The sequence below is a fragment of the Aquarana catesbeiana genome, linkage group LG01, assembly GCF_042186555.1.
Source record: "Aquarana catesbeiana isolate 2022-GZ linkage group LG01, ASM4218655v1, whole genome shotgun sequence".
NCBI lineage: Eukaryota > Metazoa > Chordata > Amphibia > Anura > Ranidae > Aquarana > Aquarana catesbeiana.
In genome coordinates this window covers 690,187,199-690,196,710 of record NC_133324.1, presented here as the reverse complement: position 1 = coordinate 690,196,710, position 9,512 = coordinate 690,187,199, and positions in this window count along the sequence as shown.

Genomic DNA, 9,512 nt, shown 5'->3' with positions numbered 1-9,512 from the left:
GAATCACTCTCAAAGCAAGGCTGCATCCCTCAGCTTCCTGGTATTTTTATGGCAGTTTCATGTCCATGACTGTGTCCGTTACAACGTTTAATCATTGATGAACTCCGCAAATGAGTAGGTAGTGGAGACCAAGAGCTGCTTAGGTGGCACTTGCACATGTCAGTAAGGTTTGTGATTGAAGGTCAGTACGTACATACATACAGGGTAAAGCAAGGGGTGCTGGGGTGTGCTGCAGGGTATTGATGCTCACTGCTGGGGGATCTTTTCTAGCTGTAGGGGATATATTTTTGCAGGGGGGTCTATTGTTGCTGAGGAGGTCTATTGTTGCTGGTGGGGAACCTATTGTTGCTAGGGGTGGGTCTTTGTGTTGCTGTGGGGTCAGTTGTTGCTGAAGGAGATCTATTGTTGGGGGAGTTGTATTGTTGATGGCTGCCAGAGAGTCTATTAATGCTGGCTGTGCGGAGATCTGTTGATGCTGCCGGGAGTCTATTGTTGCTGGGCGGGAGGGGGGTTTGTTGTGGGTGGTACATTGTTGTTAGGGGATCTATTGTTGCTGGTGGAAGGGGATCTATTTTACTGCTTTTCTTGATATCATTCATTACCAAATTCAATACAAATTACTTAGCACCACAAAATAATACTTGGTTCTGTATTCTCTAAAAGGGGTGGCACTGGGAGGTGGGTAGGGGATGGAACCAAGGGACGGTGCTCGGAGGTGGGTAGGGGAGGGCAAAAGGGGTGACTCGGAAAAGGGGAGTTCCTGCACCTATTGTCTGAGGGGAAAAAAAGCCCTGCATACATACATACAGTAGGGGTTCATCTGTACTCGGCAACCATACAGCGCAACTCCTGATCTAAAGGAAGATTGAAGAGTTGCATTTTAAAACCAGTGTTTGAGACTTATAGTTGCTGTCTATTTCTCGCTCAGCAGTTGTTTTAGACATTTATGTGGAGCATACACATCGCTATTTCAAGTACTTTCTAACCAGTTTTTAATTGGAAAAACTATTGAGCCCCATGCACACTGGGTATTTAGCCCCAATTTGTGAGGCTTTGGCATTTACATGTGGCGGAAGGCAGAATTGCACCATCTAGCCCTGCTTTCGGCTGCCTGGTAAACTCTGAAGGGCTGACGGCCTCTATGGCTGGATGGTGCACCAAGTGCTACTAACATTTAGGGCAGTATGCGCCCAGGGATAAATGCCTGGAATGCAAGAAGTCTTGCCTTTAAGTATATCTAAACAAGGAAAATGTAATATAGTGTATTGCAGTTTACAAGTACTTTTTCTGGTGGCTGCACTGCATTAATTGTATTATCAGCTTTCCCAGCTATCTTCTGTGAACTACAAAACAATGTATGTAATAGCACAGAGGGGGTATTTATTAGTCTAAATCAGTAGGGTAACAACATTGTTCCTTATTTTGCATACAGTGAAGTGAGTGAGCCTTGTTACTCCAGGACAGAAAGTGTATTATTGGTAGAATCACCATGTACAAATAGAGGGAAAAAAATCCTGATTAAAAAAACAAATTCATCCATGTCTCTGGATTTAGATGTGCTTTTAAGGCCAGGCTCACAATAGGGCGGCTGCAATTGGATCCAGTTTTCAGTGCGATTTATGTAGTGCGACTTGGTTGCGTTTTGATGCCTATTTATTATTATTTATTCTTTTTTACTACTTTTTGACTCATCTCTGCTATCAGCCAGCATGGATGAGTCATTGGTTGTTAACCACTTCAGCCGCGGAAGAATTTACCCCCTTCCTGACCAGAGCGCTTTTTGCGATATGGCACTGCGTTGCTTTAACTGACAATTGCGCAGTCGGGCGAGGTTGCACCCAAACAAAATTGACATCCTTTTTTCCCCCCACAAATAGAGCTTTCTTTTGGTGGTATTTGATCACCTCTGCGTTTTTTTTTACATTTTTTGCGCTATAAACAAAGAGCGACAATTTTGAAAAAAAAAAAGCAATATTTTTTTACTTTTTGCTATAATAAATATCCCCCAAAAATATATAAAAAAAACAAATTTTTTCCTCAGTTTAGGCTGATGAGTATTCTACATATTTTGGGTAAAAAAAATTGCAATAAGCGTATATCGATTGGTTTGCGCAAAAGTTATAACTTCTACAAAATAGAGGATAGATTTATGGCATTTTTATGTGTGTGCTTTTTTGTGTTTTTTTTTTTTTTTTTTTATCGTGACTGCGACATTATGGCGGACACTTTTGACACTATATTGGGACCGTTGTCATTTATACAGCAATCAGTGCTAAAAATATGCACTGATTACTGTATAAATTACACTGGCGGGGAAGGGGTTAAACACTAGGGGGTGATCAAGGGGTTAAGTGTGTCCTAGGGAGTGATTCTAACTGTGGGGGGGAGGGGCTACCTAGGACATGACAGCGATCACTGCTCCCGATGACAGGTAGCAGTAGATCTCTGTCTTGTCACTAGGCAGAACGGGGAAATGTCTTGTTTACATAGGCATCTCCCCATTCTGCCGCTCCGTGACACGATCGCGGGACACCGGCGGACATTGGGTCCCAGGGGCAAGGTCACGGACCATGTGGCGGGTTCGCGCCCACAATGCCACTACTTAAAGGAGACGTACCTGTACACCCATTTGTGCAGCCGTGCCATTGTGCCGACATATATCTTCGTGCACTGGTCGGCAAGCGGTTAAGCAGCTGGCACCTGCCAATGTCCTAACAACCAGTGACTCATCTCTGCTGTCAGCCAGGGGATTTCCGGGTGAGGGCAGAATGTAAATATATGAGCCTGTCGGTAAAAGTAACATTTTTTTTTTTTTTTAATTATGTGGAGACCCCACCCCTCCCCTTAATACATACAGGCCCTTTGGGTTTGGTATGGATTTTAACCACTTGCCTTTTGAGCACTTTTACCCCCTTTCTGCCCTGCCCAGGCCAAATTTCAGCTTTCATGATGGGAGGCACTGATTGGCAGCACTGGTGGGCACTGTTGGGACTGCACTGATGATCAGGACGCTGATAATCACTGCCCCGTTTTATCAGTGTAGATGTCCCTTATACACGAGCCGGTTATCGGCCCTCCTCTCCTCACACTGTCAGCATGAGGAAAGGAGTGCCCATAACAGGCTTGTGTTTACATCGTGATCAGCTGTGGGTGGACACAGCTGATCACATGGTAGAGAGCCGCTCATTGGGCTTGGTGTATGGTTTTGAGTTACCCGCCGGCAGTCCTGGCTCCTCACCCCTGCCGTTGCTCTTGCCATTTTTGCCAGGAGCACTGGCGGGGGACCAAAAAAGAGGATCAGGACTGCTCTGTGCAAAACCAATACACAGAGCAGGTAAGTATACATATTTTTAATGACAACCTTTTTATAATCACTTTAATTTGACCCACTAACGATTAAAAAAAATGAACAAACTTTCTTAGAATATTCTTTTCCTCAGATTTTTCATTTGAAATTCTATCCATCTATGGCCAACTTTAGTCTACTAATTCTCTTCATACTTGTGTAGCACCCTCCTAGGTGGGTGCTAGAATAGTTCGATAAGTGGCATTTTTTTTTTTTTTTTATTATTTTTATTATATTTTCAATGTAGGTACAAAACAGAACAGAGCCTATTGGGCATACCCAGGCTCGGTCAACAAAAACATAGAAAAAGAAAACAAGAGAAAGAAGAAAAAGAAAAAAAAAAATATATATATATATATATATATATAAAAATATAAAAAACACATAGAAACCTTCTATATGTTCCTAACTAAACCATTGTACGCTCAAACCACTTTTGCAGGCTATTCAAATCAGTCCTCCAATTCCATGTGTATGCTACAGTACCCATTTTGTTCATTAATGGAATGAGAAGTGCAAGGTAGTACTATAATCATATTCACAATCATATTCATATTCCCCCCCTTCCCATGTCTATCGACTGAAGAGACTAGGGACTATTATGAGATCAAGAACGCCATTTGAGCTATGCCCAGTTACTTTATGGAGCGAACTAATCATCAATCGAGTCCGCATTAGTAGACAGGGATTCCGTCCAAATATCCCATATTTTGTGGAATTTTTTTTCACAACCACGTGACAAGTAAGTAGCTTTGTACAGTGGTAGGGCCGCATTCACCAACCTCTTCCAGAAATTTATTGAGGGTGCAGACGAGGCCCTCCATCTGAGTGCTATAGATTTACGGGCATAGTAAAGTAATAGTCCCAGCAGGGTTCTGATTGCCCGGCGTGGGGCCAGTGGTTTAACGAGTCCCAGCAGACATACCTCTACAGACAGTGGCACAGGAACAGTGGTGACAGTCAAAATAAATTTGGTTACCTCGACCCAAAAAATTGCAATCTGAGGACAATTCCAAAAAATATGGATAAAGTCCGCTGAGACTGAGTCACACCTCCAACAAGAGGCGGAGATAGATGGATAGATTCTATGTAAGCGCTTGGGCGTGTAATACACCTTATGTATTATTTTAAATTGGACCAATTTATCTCTGGCTGATACTAGCTGTGAGAAGGGGTATTCCCACATTTCTTCCCAATCTTCTGTATTCAATGCCGGGAAATCTACCTCCCACTCTGCCTTAAGGTTTTCTAGTCCCGTGTGTGATAAGTGGCATTTTTGACAGGTAAATTTAGTTGCCACACTGTAGTCAGTGTGGCTGTGATTTTTTTTTTTTTGGTTAAGGTAAAAGCATAGTTTGGCTTGCTGTACTCGGTGAGCTGCAATCGCTTAGTCAGGCCTGATCTGTGTGCTCTGCTGCTGCTGGATAGCTCCCTCTGTATCCAGGCAACTTGAGAAGTTTCTGGATGATAGGTATGGAGCTAAGAAGATAGCAGAATGAATATTGATACAGCCCCAGCCTATCCCAGAGAGGCAGGCTCTGAAGACAGGCTGGAAGACTGTATTTATTCTTAGAGCAAACAGAGCTCCCGTCCTAGAGTGGAGGAGTCCAGCCTTAGGGGGCATGCTGCCCTCTTAGGCACAGGCTGCCATGTGGTGGCCTCAGGTGCGGCAACCTGAGGGAAGAATGCAGAGACCCTTTGCTTAGAAGAAGCTGAATGAGGGGAGCTGTCTGCCACAGAGCTGTTTAGTATCACTGGAGGACATCACTTGGAAGGCGGCATCCATCTGTCCTTGAGCATTGCTGGATCTTGGGGACCTTGTGCTCTAGCTACCCCTCTGATGGCTAGTTATTGTCAGCTGTGGGTCTGTTAAAGGGAACACCGGCTGGTGTTCTGAAGAGCTATTTTGCTACTTAAAGGGACTTTGCTCTACTACTACTATGTAAGCTATAGGAAGATTAAGTTCTCAGTGTACATAGTTCTTATTCTTGGAGTATCCTACCACTTTCCTCATCCCTATCTGAATTCTCCAAAAATAAAAACATCCCCTAGACTGGTCTTTGCAGAAATAGTAAATAGCCTGTTGTGTGCCTGGCTGCGGGGCTGAAGTTGGGAAGACCTGGACAAGTTATTCCTGCAGCTCCTATGGTAGTAGCGCTACACTTGCTTACCCGACTCTATTCTGCACGGGGCATATGGTGCTCTCAAACTTCTGGTGCAAAGTAACAGATGTGGGCAAGGCCCACCTCTTTGAGTATTCCCCAAACAAATTCAGTGCTTTCAGGGGTTTATTATACATTAAAAAAAAAAATCTCCCTTTTTAATTTACTTTACAATGTTCCATCCACATTTATGAATGAGTGGATTGAGAGTCTTAATACTACTCTAAACCTGGAAAATATTAGAATTTAGAGGAGCCTCACAAAAATTTGATTTGAAAGAATATAAACTGGTTTATTAGATGCCATTGGTCTGACCCCCAATGAATGGAAACAGAATACTTGGATAAATTATTGACCTATAGTTATAATTAGTGTTTTACCAGAACTCAACATGCTTGCTTATAGCGTCACTGCTGAAAGAACTCTAGACAAGCAGTTTAATACATAGTTAAAATATAACAAATTTGAATGACTTGGTTTATCTTTCAAAGGATTTTTTGACCAGTTGTGATTTAGCAGTCTTTTCCTCATTGCACAGCCAGAAAGATCACACAATTATTTTGAAAATCAAGTTTACAGCTTTCAGGGTCAGTTGCGTGCTTATTGAACAGTCAATTGTACTAGTTCACGGTCCATTAAGCAAGCTAGGGATAAAAGGAAGGGAGTGGAATCTGCAAAATCTAAACTACAGTATATACACTATATTGTAAAAAAGTATTGGGATGCCTGCCTTTACACGCACATGAACTTTAATGGCATCAATGGCATCCAAGTCTTAGTCCATAGGGTTCAATATTAAGTTGGCCCACCCTTTGCAGCTATAACAGCTTCAACTCTTCTGGGAAGGCTGTCCACAAGGTTTTTAGGAGTGTGTCTATGGGAATGTTTGACCATTCTTCCAGAAGCACATTTCTGAGGTCAGGCACTGATGTTGGACGAGAAGGCCTGGCTCACAGTCTCCGCTCTAATTCATCCCAAAGGTGTTCTGTCAGGTTGAGGTCAGGACTCTGTGCAGGCCAGTGAAGTTCCTCCACCCCAAACTCGCTCATCTATGTCTTTATGGACCTTGCTTTGTGCACTGGTGCACAGTCATGTTGGAGCAGGAAGGGGCCATCCCCAAACTGTTACCACTAAGTTGGGAGCATGAAATTGTCCAAAATGTTTTGGTATGCTGACGACGCCTTAAGGGGTCCCTTCACTGGAACTAAGAGGCCCAGCCCAACCCCTGACAAACGACCCCACACCATAATCCTCCCTCCACCAAATGATTTTGACCAGTGCACAAAGCAAGGTCCATGACCTGAGTGAGTTTGGGGTGGAGGAACTTGACTGGCCTGCACAGAGTCCTGAGCTCAAACCGATAGAGCACCTTTTGGGATGAATTAGAGCAGAGACTGCGAGCCAGGCCTCACAAATGTGCTTCTGGAAGAATGGTCACATATTCCCACAGACGCACTCCTAAACCTTGTGGACAGCCCTCGCAGAAGAGTTGAAGCTGTTATAGCTGCAAAGGGTGGGTCAACCCAATATTGAACCCTACGGACTAAGACTGGGATGCCATTAAAAGAGAAGTATGTTTTTTTTTCCAGTATCATACTTACCTAGGTGGATGCAGCATCGGTCCCCTGGCGCCTCTGCACTGAGAACCAAGCGATCCAACACTGCCAATCGCTCGATTCTCACAGCTCCCCGAACCGAGAGCTGCTGACTGTCAATCAGCAGCTCTCTGCTCTGCCCCTTCCTCGCTCACTGGTGCATTGGGCTGTGGAGGGGGCGGAGCAGTCGTCTCAGGCTCTCAGCGGTTTGCTGAGAGGCTGAGCCGGGTGTCAGTCCAGGCACCTGGCGGATCCCGACTTCCATTGTCGTGATGATGCGGAGCCTGGACCGATTTCTGTGATGTCAGCAGAGAGCAGACTTCAGCCCACTCTCTGCTGAAAATGGGTCACAGGAGTGCAAAACTAATTGCACTCTGTGATGCACAGGAGAAGTACAGCCAACCAAGTTTTGGCTGTACTTCTCCTTTAAAGATCATGTGCGTGTAAAGGCAGGCATCTTAAAACTTTTGACAATATAGTGTGTTTAAATTGAATTTAGATTTTTAAAGTTCCTCAGCTGAAATATAACTACTGTATATGCATATTTTATTTATTTTAAACAAGGTACATTTTGTGAGGTCACAGTTGAGGTATGAATGTTATGTTAAAGTTTTGTGAGAAGGGGTAGATTGCCTTGGGATATTTGGGGATTCTTTTTCTTTAAAACATTCTAAAAGACAAAAAAAAAAAGATAGGACATTTCTATGCATAATGATGATTCGATGAACAGATAGGGATTTTTGCCTGGAGTTCTGCTTGTCATTTTCTTGCTTAGGAGTCATTGTTTATATCTTATTTATATTTTGTTGGTGCATCCCTTACCTAATCACCAGGGGGAGCTTGAGAGCATTGTCATGTCTATGAAGTACAATGTATTACACATACAGTTGTGTGAAAAAGTATTTGCCCCTTTCTGATTTTTTTTTTTTTTTGCATATTTGTCACACTTAAATGATTCAGATCAAAAAGAAAACTTTATTATTACACAAAGATAACCCAAGTAAATACAAAATGCAGTTTTTAAAAGATGGTTTCATTTATTAAGGCAAAAAAGCTGTCCAAACCTGCCTGGCTTTATGTGGAAAAGTAATTGCCCCCTAAACCTAATAACTGGTTGTGCCACCCTTGGCGGCAACAACTGCAATCAAGCGTTTGCAATTACTGGCAATAAGTCTTTCACATTGGAGCAATTTTGGCCCACTCTTCTTTGCAGAATTGTTTTAATTCAGCCACACTGGAGGGTTTTTCAGCATGAACAGCCTGTGTAAGGTCATGATACAGCATCTCAATTGGATTTAAGTCCGGGCTTTTACTAGGCCACTCCAAAACCAAAATTTTGCTTTGTTTCGAACCATTTGGAGGTGGATTTGCTGTTTTGTTTCGGATCATTGTCCTGCTGCATAACCCAAGTGCACTTGAGCTTGAGGTCACAAAGTGATGGCCGAACATTCTCCTTTAGGATTTTCTGGTAGAGCTCAGAATTCATGGTTCCATCAATTATGGTAAGTCGTCCAGCAGCCCCAGACCATCACACTACCACCACCATGGCTGACTGTTGGTATGATCTTGTTTTGAAATGCTGTATTAGTTTTATGCCAGATGTAACGGGATGCACACCTTCCAAAAAGTTAATTTTTTCTCTCATCAGTCCACAGAATATTTGCCTAAAAATCTTGGGGATAATCGAGATGTTTTTTGGTAAATGTGAGATGAGCCTTTGTGTTCTTTTTGGTCATCGGTGGCTTTGGCCTTGGAACTCTCCCATGGATTCAATTTTTGCCCAGTCTCTTTCTTGTTGTTGATTCATGAACACTGATCTTACCTGAGGCAAGTTAGGCCTGCAGTTCTTTAGATGTTGTTCTGGGTTCTTTTAAGACCTCCTGGATGAGTCGTCGTCATGCTCTTGGAGTAATTTTTGTAGGCCGGCCACTTCTGGGAAGGTTTACCACTGTTCCAAGTTATTTCCATTTTTGGATAATGGCTCTTCCTGTGGTTCACTGGAGTTCCAAAGCCTTGGAAATGGCTTTGAAACCCTTCCTAGACCGATACATGTACATTACTTTGTTTCTAATCTGTTCTTTTTTTAGATTGTGGCATGATGTGTGGCTTTTTGTGATCTGTTAGCGTGCTTCACTTTGTCAGACAGCTTCCATTTATGTGATTTCTTGATTCAACAGGTCTGGCAGCAATCAGGCCTGGGTGTGGGAAGTGAAATTTAACTCCGCTTTCTAAAAAATTGTGGTTATTCACAGTTCATTCATGATTCAGCATGGGTGGGAGCAATTACTTTTTCACACAGGGCCAGGCATGTTTGAACAGCTTTTTTCCCTTAATAAATGAAATAATAATTTAAAAACTGCATCTTGGATTTACTCGGGTTATGTTTGTGTAAAATTAAAATTTGTTTGA